Source organism: Narcine bancroftii, chromosome 2 (genome assembly GCF_036971445.1).
Source record: "Narcine bancroftii isolate sNarBan1 chromosome 2, sNarBan1.hap1, whole genome shotgun sequence".
Lineage (NCBI taxonomy): Eukaryota > Metazoa > Chordata > Chondrichthyes > Torpediniformes > Narcinidae > Narcine > Narcine bancroftii.
Genome location: NC_091470.1, coordinates 164,259,195 through 164,271,103, shown reverse-complemented (window position 1 = coordinate 164,271,103; position 11,909 = coordinate 164,259,195). Strand labels below are relative to the sequence as shown.

The 11,909-nt window shown below is 42.9% G+C and overlaps 1 long non-coding RNA gene across 1 annotated transcript; it reads left to right on the top strand.

Annotated features, from left to right (window-relative positions):
• The first annotated feature begins 6,806 nt into the window (after positions 1 to 6,806).
• On the top strand, positions 6,807 to 10,036 carry LOC138752506 (uncharacterized). Its single transcript, XR_011350709.1, has 2 exons — positions 6,807 to 6,886; positions 9,958 to 10,036. It is a non-coding gene; the product is annotated as an uncharacterized lncRNA (long non-coding RNA).
• The last annotated feature ends 1,873 nt before the right edge of the window (positions 10,037 to 11,909 follow it).

Sequence of the window (11,909 nt, the reverse complement as noted above, 5' to 3'; positions counted from 1 at the left end):
CGGCCAGCTTCTCTCAGGTTATCTCCCTCAACAGCATCCAACACAATATACCTGTTGCTGAGAGGGGTAGCCACAGGTGTGCTCTCCATTTTCCAGGCATTTTTCTTCCCTCCCCTGACAATTACCCACTTACCTGACACATCTGGTCTCGGGGTAACTACCTCCCTGAAAGTTGAATCTATTAACTTCTCATTTTCCCTTACCAGCCGCAGGTCCTCAAGCTGCAGCTCCAGATCCCCAACTCGGTCCTTAAGGAACTGCACCTCGGTGCACCTGACGCAGATGCGGCTATTTGGGAGGGTAGTACTCACCTATGGTTCCCACATCTGACACCCAGTACAAAGCACTAAACCCATAGGCATGACTGAGTTAAAATAATGCCGCTTACCTTTCTCCTCGCCTGCTTTCGCCTAAGCCTGTTGAGCCAAAACCTGGAAGTCCCACTCCTTCGCCGCGTCGCTCGCTCGCCGGGCTGCTCACCTCACCTCGCCGAGCAGCTCACCTCACCTCCGCTCGCCGGGCCGCTCACCTCACCTCCACTCGCCAGGCCGTTCACCTCACCTCGCCTGGCTGCTCACCTCACCTCGCCTGGCCGCTCACCTCACCTCACCTCACCAGGCTGGTCACTCTGCCTCTTAACTCTGCATGCTTTCTTGTTCCTGAGTGACACCATGAGAGAGCTCAGGACCAACCGCTGCACTGACCTTTCAGCTCGGAGGTTGCAGGTGCTCGAAACAAATAAGCTGCCAAGCTCATTCAACACAAGGGCGCACTCCACCACACACTACTGGCAAGGTGTACTGCTGAATCAAGAAGAATTCTTATTCTGAGCTGGATGTGGGAAGAAGGCTTGCAGGTGGATTATCACTGCTCATGTAATATAACTCCTTCCCCCATAACCTCTTTCATTCCACGAGAGAAGCGTCTGATCAGTTGTGGTGTTGATACAACAGAGAAGAATATTTGGATTCCAGTGCACCACATCACACTCCATCAATTCCATTAAACCTTTAAATTAAATGCTCCGAGTAATGCTTTGGGTTGAAAATAACTAGAATTCATAAAGAATATCAACATTCACGACACTCACTTATGCAACCTGAAAAACATTCGATGGGTATTAGAGTTCAAGCCACTGGGGATCTCAAATGGGTCCAACTCTTGAAGGTTCTCGTCAATTCAGCTACTGATAAATCCTGCCCTATTCCTGTTATAAATCCAGCTGAATCCCTTTGCTATTAAGAGAATTAAAGGGAAAAATCACATGGGGTGCACGGGGAGAGTGAAATGATAGAATTGTCCACACTGCACTGTTAGTCCAGCTTCCTTTGCAGCTGACCTCCAGTGCTGTCTGCATGGTGTTCATGCCTTCTCCCTGTGACTGTAATGGTGCTCTGGTATCCACCCACAGCGCAGTCATACTGGTAGGATAATCAGGACCTGTAAATTACCCAGCGGCTCAAACAACATCAGTGAGAGAAACAGAAAGGTCATTGTTTTGGGTCAGAGCAATTCCTCATGATGGGTTCGAGCCTGAATCGCAGATAATCCCTCATCTCCCGCTGATGCTGCTCAATCCGCTGATTTCCTGCAACAGGTTGTGTTTTTTGCTCCAAATTCCAGCATCTTGCAGGCTCATTAATCTACAGTTAATTTCTGCTTGGCTAATGGGAAGAAAGGAGTGTTGATGGGCATTTGAGGAAGAGAGTGAGTTGCAGAGGTTTAAAGAGAGGGAAATAGTATTTCTCCTGCAAGAGCAAACCTCTGACAGGTTGGACAGCATCTTTCTACGTCAGCTGAACAACAAATATCAATCTTGCTTCAAAGGAATGTTGCAAGATCTGATGCTTGGCTCCATGCAGGAAAACAACAGAGAGAGAGTAAATGACATTGATTTGTTTTCTGGAACAGATAAAGATATAAGAGCATTCATATTTTTAATTTCCCCAAGCAGATTTTCAACCAGCGTAAAACTGTTACTAAACCACCAGATATTGAGAACGTCTACAGGGAATGCTGCCGTCAGAGAGCAGCTGGATCCCCACCACCCAGCACCCGCTCTGTTCTTGCTGCTGCCATCAGGAAGCGGTATCAGTGCCACAAGACTCGCACCACCAGGTTCAGGAACAGCTGCTCCCCCTCCACCATCAGACCCCTCGACGACAAACTCAACCATTGAAGGACTCTTACTTGTCAACTTTATTGATTTTTTTAAAAATTCTCTCTGCATTGCACAGTTTCTTTACAATAGTTTTCTGTTTACAGTGATTTCCTAACATGTATACCAGGGGTGGCCAATCTTTTAATTTTTAATTTAGACATACAGCACAGTAACAGTCCATTTCGCCCCGGGGGTGTAGGTTAATTGGGCGGCACGGACACGTGGGCTGAAATGGCCTGTTACCGTGCTGTATGTCTAAATTATAAATTAAAAGGTTGGCCACCCCTGATGTATACGCTGGGTAGAGTTTTTTTTGGAACTACCAATAAGTGGTAATTCTGCCTCGCCCACAGAAAAAGAATCTCAGTAGTATATGTGATGTCATGCAAGTACTCTGACAATAAATCTAAATCTGCACAAACATCGTATTTGATGGTCATTTGAATATTTGCCTGGTAATATCTTCCAAATAATTTATTGTTTGAGCTAGTCAAATATAGATTTAGGATTGAATCAATCCAGACTCACCAAACAAAATCAAACTGATTGGGAGTCAAGCAGTGAGATTTTGATATGGAGACAAATCAAAGACTCCGGGGTTCACCTGCTCACTGAAAGATAACATGCAGTTGTAACAGGCAACTCGGTTTAATAAAAAAAAAAGAAATTTGATCACAAGATTTCTCACTGCTATTAATTGGGAGCTGGAGAGACGATGCCCAAGTTATCATGTATGATTCTGATCTCTTAACCAAGAGAACTTGCCGCAGGTTAAATACAGTAAAGATTGACAAGAGCGGCTCCATAAGTAGCAGGTCTATAACAGGAGGAGAGATTGAGCAGATGAAGCCTCTATTCTATAAAAGTTAAAAGACGAGAGAGGTGACCTCATTAAAGCAAATATAATTTGTAGGGTGGATGGAGGGAGGACCTTTTCACGGTCTGAGGAGCAGGGGTACATAAGTGGTAGCCATTTCAGGCGGAATCAAAGTTTATTGTTCCCACTCAGAAGGCAGTGACTCTTTGAAATGCCCGAGCCCCGACAGATGTGGAGGTCAAGTCATTGTGTTCATTCAAAAAAAATCGTAATTGATAGTTTTCTGGATATTGGAGGAATCAAAGGATATGTGGAAAGGGCAGGACATTGATGTCAAGGTACAAGGTCAGCCATGACCTTGGAGAATGCGGGAACAAGCTCAAAGGACCTTGTGGCCCACTTTTGCATCGACTGATTATGTTTCAGCACAAAATGGCATTTAACGTCAGTTTGCTATTTTAGACAAAACCAGAATGTAGTACTGATTTTTTTTTTTCTTCACTGCATCACTTTTTAATTTAAGAGTTCCTGGACTCTTGCCAATTCTGGCCATAATGATAAAGGCAATACGTCTTTGTTTGAAGACCCCTTTTTGACCTGAAACTGACAACCGTTTGGAAATCACGATCCACTAAAGAGCCAAAACCCTTCCATCGTCAGCTGTTTAGTTTAAGCTGTTTTCGGTCTCCTCGAAGCAGTCGGCACAGCTGCCTGCCTCCTCATTCCAGCATTTCTGACCTCTGGCATGGTCTGTGGAGTTTTCACCCATGTCCTCCAGTTTCCTCCTATATCCCAAAGATGAATGGGAGAGTGGAGTGGTGGGGTGGGGGGGGGGGAGAATTATGTACTGTAAACTACCCCTATCACCGGAACTTGAGTGTTGGATTCTGGGAGTGAAGTGGTGGGAGTGCAGGGTAAATAACAGAGTGGTAGAATTTGGGGTGGGGATGAAGAGGTGGGAGGCATGGGGAGGAAGTAGGACAGGATGGGCTGAAGTGCCTGTTCTGTGCTCTGACTTAACACAACCATCGATAGTCCAGACTTTCTAAGTAATAGGAAAAGAGGGGTGCTGTCTGTGTTAATTAAATGAACAAACCGTATTAGCAAAAGAGGAATTTGGAAATAAAAGGTCCACAAAGCAATTGCATCAAGAAAAAGGAGCAATTGAAAATCAGGGTCTGTTTCAGTCAACATGAAGCTTGCAGAGGGATCAGGACCAACTGGGAGAATGGGTCAGTACATGGATGAAGGAGTTTATTTCTGACAAGTATAAGGTATTGTATTTTTGAAGAGAAAATCAAGGAAGGAAGTACACTGTCCATGTTAGGGCACTGGAGGAGTGTGGAGGATCAAAGAGACCTGGGGATACAGGTACATTGTTCCCTGAAGGTGGCGTCACAGGTGTACAGGATTATAAAGAGGGCTTTTGGCATCTTGGCCTTTATAAATCAAAGTATTGAGTATAGGAAGGAGTTGGGATGTTATGTTGAAGTTATACAAGACATTGGTGAGGCCAAATTTGGAGTATTGCATGCAGTTCTGATTGCCTAACTATAGGAAGGGTATCAATAAGTTTGAAAGAGTGCAGAGAAGATTTACTAGGATGTTGCCGGGTCTTGACGAGTTGAGTTACAGGGAAAGAGTAAACAGATTAGGACTTTATTCTTTAGAAAGAGGAGGAATGAGGGGATATTTGATAGAGATTTACAAAATTATGAGCGGAATAGACAGAGTAAATACGAGTAAGCTCTTTCCATTGAGATTACAAGAGGACATGGCTTCAGAGTGAAAGGGGAAAGTTTTAGGGGGAATTTCTTCATTCAGAGAATGGTGAGAGTGTGAAATGAGCTGTGATCTGATATGGTGAATATAGGTTCGATCTTGAGTTTTAAGAATAAATTGGATAGATGCATGGATGGGAGAAGTCAGGAGGGTTATGAAATGGAAGCAGTTATTGGGACTAGCTGAACAATGGTCAGCACAGACTAGAAGGTCTGAATGGCCATTTTTCTGTGCTGTGGTGCTCTATGGTTCTAATCAGTGTCTGTTCCAGTCAACATGGGACGGAGATGATTAATGGATGGCTTGAAAGACTACCTGTAGTTAAGGTTTTGGTATTTTAATGCTGCCTTTTCTTTGAGACTCCTGCATCATTGAAATTAGGAAGATATTAATCTAGACCAGTGGTCCTCAAACTTTTTCTTTCCACCCACATACCACTTTTAAGCAATCCCTATGCCACTAGGGCTCTGTGATTAGTAAGGGATTGCTTTAGGTGGTATGTGGGTGGAAAGAAAAAGTTTGAAAACCACTGTTTTAAACGTACTTAATTGACTCGTTATGTTTCAGAACTCCAAAGGAAATGGGCCAATGACAATTTTCTCAAGTGAAATATTTCAGTTACAAGTGATTCTTGAGCAGTGATTCTCAACCTTTTTTCCCCACTCACATACCACCTTAAGCAATCCCTTACCAATCACAGAGCACCTATGCCATCGGGATTAAACCATTGATTTAGACTCTGATTTTCCATAAATTTTAGAAACAGAGTTACCATGAACTTCATCCAGCCCATGCAAGCTTGTTCCCTGATGCTTGGTCAATGTCCTTTGCGATCCCATCCAATTCCCTTTGGAATGAATCTGTTTCCCTCAGCCAGTGAGTTCCAGATTACCTCAACTCAATATAAATGGTTCTTCCCCACATCTTTTATGTTGTATCAGGATATCAGAGGTGGACGAGTGGCCTATCAACTTTATATTGGTGCTCAGGGCATGCACCACATCCCATTCCTCCACTCCTTAACCTGCAATTTATCTTTGTAAGAAATAGGATTAGGAGTCAGCCACCCAGACCATTGATCCTGCTTCACCATTGAATCCGACCATGGTTGATGTGGCCGTGGACTCAGCTCCACTTACCCACCCATACCCCAGAAACATTAATTCCCTAACGATGTAATAAAATATATTGAATTGTCTTATAAGGCAGGCTCAACTTCTTCATTGGGCAAGAAATTCCACAGATTCGTCACTCTCCGGGTAAAGCAGTTTTTCCTTATATTCATCGAAAATCTACACCCCCGAACCTATGATCCCTGGTTTCCCAACACATGACCATCAATTTCAACATGGTTCTCCAACCAGCCACCTACAATGAAGGTCATTTCCAGTGGTCAACAGTGACCCTAAGATGTTTGGGATGTGGGAGGGGATAAGAGCATTTGGAGGAAAATGATGCAATCACAGGGAGAACATATGAACCAAACACACACACTCAGCGCTGTCTAATGCTTTCAACTAATCGGAAACTGCATCCACTGGGCAAAATGAAAGCCCAATGAACCACGTCCTCTGGGTGAAATGAAAGGCCAATGAACATGCACTGGATTGGCTGAAGTTGTTTTTCTTGAATCTGGGGGGTGGAGCGGGGGTGGGGAAGAGGCAGATAGAGGTGTAGAAAAAGATGAAAGGCATAAATAGGGTATGATGCAAGAATAAATTTGTTCACCAAGAGAGTGAATGCAATCTGGAACACACTGCCTGAGGAAGTGGTTGAAGCAGGAGCTCTCACAATATTTAAGGCAAACCTTGCACAAGGCAGAGGAGTGCAAGGGCTGGTAAATGGGATTATTAATGATTGGTTCTTGAAGGCCTCCATAGCCAGGGTGGGCCCAAGGACTTGTTTTCATATGGCATTAGAATGTTTAAATCTGTTCCATCAAAAAGCATCACCATTGGAGAACTCTACAGCATAAAAGTTCCAGTACCAAGTGGTAGTGATCTCACAGTGGCTGATGAGAGTGGTAAATTACCAGTGATGAGGGTGGGGTAAATCAGAATGGGGGCAGGGGGAGGTCGGAAAGAGGAGAAGCTATTGAATGGAAACCACTGAAGTGATCTGATCAGGTGAATATAAGGCTCAACTACTGAGGGATCAGAATCAGAATTTATTGTCATGGACTAGTCACGAAATTTGGTGGTTTTGCGACAGCGTCATGGCGCAAACATTCACATCATGAACCATCTAATGACAATAATATATAAAAAATATAGAAGTGCACAAAAAGTGATTATTCAGGAACCTGATGGCAGCGGGGAAGAATCTGTCCTTGTGTCACTGAGTGCTCATCTTCAGGCTCCTGTACTTGCCCCACCCCCCCACTGATGGTAGCTGAGTGAAGAGGGCATGGCCTGGGTTTTTAAGACACGGCCTCATGTGGGTGCCCTCAATGGAGTGGTCTGGTGCAGGTGATGTTGCAGGCCGAGTTAACATCCAACTGGAGATTATTCTTGCCCTGAGAGTTGGCACCTCCATACCAGGCTGTGATGCAACCAGCCACAGGACACCTGTTGTAGAAGTTTGCGAGAGTCTTCGGGATCAAAATACGATACCTAGGTATTATTAGAAAATATTGAACCATTGAGAAGAACTATGTCATCACATTTAATATCCATCACTCTTCCTCTTAAAGGGGCAAGAATTCTGGAACAAATAGATTTTTCAATGCTGAGATTGGTACATTTCTTTGGATTAAATTTGGAAAGGGCAGGAAAATAATTGATATATCAATTAACCATGATGTAACTGAACAAGCTTAAGGAATAGTATCCATTTTAAGATCTCGCTATTTGGGGAACAATAAACGGTGACTGTGGCTTTATGGGTTAGTATCAGTGCTTGTGGTCTCTTTTACTGTAAAAACACAGAAATGCTGGAGGGACTCAGCAGATCCCGTAGCGCCCACAGAAGGTGCCACTGTGAGATCACTGTGCCACAGGAGCCACTGTGAGATCACTACCACTTGGTACTGGAACTTTTATGCTGTAGAGTTCTCCAATGGTGATGCTTTTTGATGGAACAGATTTAAACATTCTAATGCCATATGAAAACAAGTCCTTGGGCCCACCCTGGCTATGGAGGCCTTCAAGAACCAATCATTAATAATCCCATTTACCAACTATGTGACAATAACACCATCTACAAATTTGCCAGGATACCACAGTAGTGGGTTGTATAAAGGAAGGGGGTAAGTCAGCATACAGGATGGAGATTGGAAAGTTCGCTGAAAGATGCACCAACAACAATCTTGCACTCAATGTCACCAAAACTAAGAAGCTGATTGCTGACTTCGGAAAAGGAAAGCCAGAAATGTACAATCCAATAATCATTGGGCGATCAGAGGTGGACAGGGTGAGAAAATTTAAGTTTTTGGGACATTCTATCTCGGAGGATCTTTCCTGGCCCCAATACACCAATGGCATCATGAAGAAAGCACATCAGCCCCTCTACTTCCTCAAGAATTTGCAGATGTCCGGCATAGTTCTGCAGAGGTGTGGTAGAAAGTGTAGCATCAGGGTCTGGTATGGACACAGGCAAAACCCTCCCCACTATTGAGTACATCTACAGGGAACACTGCCGTCAGAGAGCAGCAGCAATCATCAAAGACCCCCACCACTGGGCGCCCACCCTGTTTTCGCTGCTGCCATTGGGAAAGAGGTCTAGGTGCCACAAGACTCACACTACCAGGTTCAGGAACAGCTACGACCCCTCAATCAGGGACTCATTTAAGCACATTTACTTGTGCACTTTTTGATTTTCTTTTTGTTATCTGTTTACAGTTCTTTGTTTACATGCTTTATGCTGTGTACAGTTTATTTTTTTGCACCATCAATTCTACCTGGCCCACAGGAAAGAGGAATCTCAGAGTTGCATATGAAGTCAGGTATGTACTCTGACAACAAATCTGAAATCTGAGTTATACAGTTGCACCCCCTCTTATCCTGAAGTCAAGCAACTGGCAGCCTCAAGGAACCAGGAAAAAAAATTGCGGAAACTATGGAAGTTTAAAATTGGCACACCTCGCCATTAGTTCACCAATCAAGAAATACACAACCTCAAGCAACAGGAAAATTCACTTATACGGCATCTACCAATCCCCATAGGTGCCAGATATCAGGGGTTTTACTTTAATACCAATGTATTAGGACTGAGCCCTTCCCGAAATGTCGGTAATATATCTTTCCCTCCCCACTGCGAGACACTACAATCATAGCAACACATCTGACTCTAGCAGAAAACTTCAGTGGTTTCCATTCAACACCTTACGATCTTTTTACTAATTTCTTTAACTGGCCCTGATGCTTTGGCTGTTAACGAATTTCCACTGATATCTGCATTCTGGTGATATTACAGGGTTAATATTTTCAGCCGTTGCCATTTAACAATCTTATGTCAAATAAGAAATTTCTCCAACAGGGAGAAATCTAAAAGATGTTCTATCAATTAGCTTCTTCTATAAATAGATGAATAACTACTTGGCTGGGAATTAAACTGAAGGTTAGAGTGAAAGATAACTATGGGATGGTAACTGCTGAACACAGTCGCTCATTTTGACTGAAGCTCAAGCAAGGGCACGTGGAAGCGAAAAGTCACATCGGGTTTTGCAACACAGAAGTAGGCCCTTCAGCCCAACATGTCCATGTTGACCAATCATTTGCCTCCCTTAGGTCTATGTCCCTCCAAAGTGTTCCTCTCTAAATCAATTCATTATATGTGACAATTGTACGTGTCTGTAGCAGTTTGTTTCATATAAAGTAAACACCCCCCCCGGGAATCTGGTCAAGCAACCGGCAGCCTCAAGCAATTGGCAGAAAAAACTGATGAAAATAAATTTTGAAAATTAAAATAAATAAAAATAAAAGGTAAAAAAGGAATCAAGTTTAAAATTGTAAATGTAAATGTTTCTCTGAAGTAAAACATAAACCTTTGGCAAAGATGGGAGTAAATATTCAGCCAGTAGAGATCCTTGGTCATACTTTGTTCATAGTAGTTGTGTGAAACAGCCCAGGATGAAGAGCTGGTTAATGCCATTCACCATTGCCGTGATTCTCAGTCGCCCCAGTCAGAGGCTTTATCTGTAAACTTGGGGTGGGGGGCTGTGGTCTAATTATCTATAATGTTATTGTTCATCTTCCAGGTGGCTCCATGGAGGGGGAGGAACCTGCAGATGCAGTGTTTTCGAAAGAATGTAATCAAGTAAAATGCTTTAAGCTTTATATATTCATGCAGATAAAGTTTGTTCAGTGTAAGTGTAGTATTTTTTGTATTTTAAACTGTTTATTCTTAATGCAGGTGTATTAGTAAGTCTCAAGCAAATGGAAAATACACTTATCTGGCATCTATCAATCCCCCATAGGAACTGGATACCAGGGGTGTTTTACTGTACACCCACCTGCCAAACCTGGCCCTCAGTCCCCTTTTAAACCCTTGTGTCCTAGTTTCACTCTCTTAACCAAGCAAAAAAGACTAACCATTCACTGCATCCATGCCCCTCATAACTTTATAAATTTTCCTAAGGTCACCTCTCAGTTATTTACATCCCAGGGATAAATGTCCCAGCCTGTCCAACCTCTGGTTATAATTTGAGTCTACAAGTCATAGTTGTGTTCTCGAGAATCTTATCTGCACCTTTTCAACCTCGTTGATATCTCTCCTCCAGCCAGATGAATAAATCCCTCTGAGTGTGGTCTCAGCCAACTCTTGAAGAGTTGTAGCATGGCTTGCTTGGGAAATAAAGGATATAGGAATAATCAACCAGGGCTCTGTAAATATAAAGCCTTTTCCTGCAGATCACAGAGGAACCAGTGGAGCTAACATTGAGGAAGAAAATAACAGGCTAATTGCTAAACTTTGGATCAGAAGGGATCCACTGTGACCCCTCAAATTTTCCTCCTTTTGAATCTTCTGTTGTTGAAAGCAATTTAAAAAAAAACCCAGTCAACACAGCCCACCAATGGGAACTGGGTTGAAGTAATGTTTACAATTATCCCCTCCATCCGGTTGATAAAATTAATGCCATAACTGTTTATACACCAGAGGAGCAAGACTCTGCCAAACAGAGGTAACTGTGTGGTAAAGCCAACTCAGGTTATCTCAAATCTCTTCTTTGATGGAATGGGAACAGATGTGTTCTTTGGAATTTCTTTATCCACACAATGACCTCCGACCATGTCTTTTCTCTACTAAAACGACACCAAAAAACAGCTTCTCAAGTGGATCTGCAATAGGACACAGCTTACATTTTCTTAATTCCCATCTCTTTCAATGTTCCTTCAAGGATCTGATGCATCCATTTTGCAGCAAGTATTTCCAAGATATTATGAGACAAACCATGTTCGACAAATTTACTGAAGATGTTAAGCAGAGTTGATTAAGGGGATTCTGTGAATTTGAATTTCCAAAGCGTGACATACAGGATTGGTGGCTTGCAAGAGCCAAGAACTTGCAATATTCGGGAAAATAAGTTGAAACTTGATTATGACTTTGAAGACAGAAATCCGGAATTAATTAAACATACGTTAGCTGGAATTATTGGAGTGCCAAAGGATCTGTTCTTGGATCAATAAACAAAACTGCTGGAGGAACTCGGCAACCACAGAAGGTCAAGGAAATTCCTGGAAAGACACACCTGAAAATGTAAATTGCCTACCGCTTTCTATGGATGTTGCATGACCTCCCGAGTTCCTCCAGTATTTCATGCACTGAAAGAGTTCACCCGTGTCTGCAGATTCCTTGGGTTATCTCAGATCTTGGATTATGAAGTTGCTGAAACAAATGGAAATGGATCACGGATCCTTTCAATGAAGGAACTCCTGATGCATCCCATAGTAAATGTGTCACCTCATCAACAAGATTGATTCTTAATTGTTCTTTGAAGTGGCCTATGCAAGCTGGAGACCCAAAAGGGACAAATGCCACAGACTGAGGATAATTCGACATGATCAATAAATCATAAATCTTGGCTCAGAAGATCAAGTTGCAAGAATGAAACTTTTGGAAAAGCTTTAGAATATAACTGTTGCCATTTTTAGACCAGTTCTTCTGTAGCGTCAAATGTTCTCATCTCTCACCACAAAAGGTCTCCTCCAG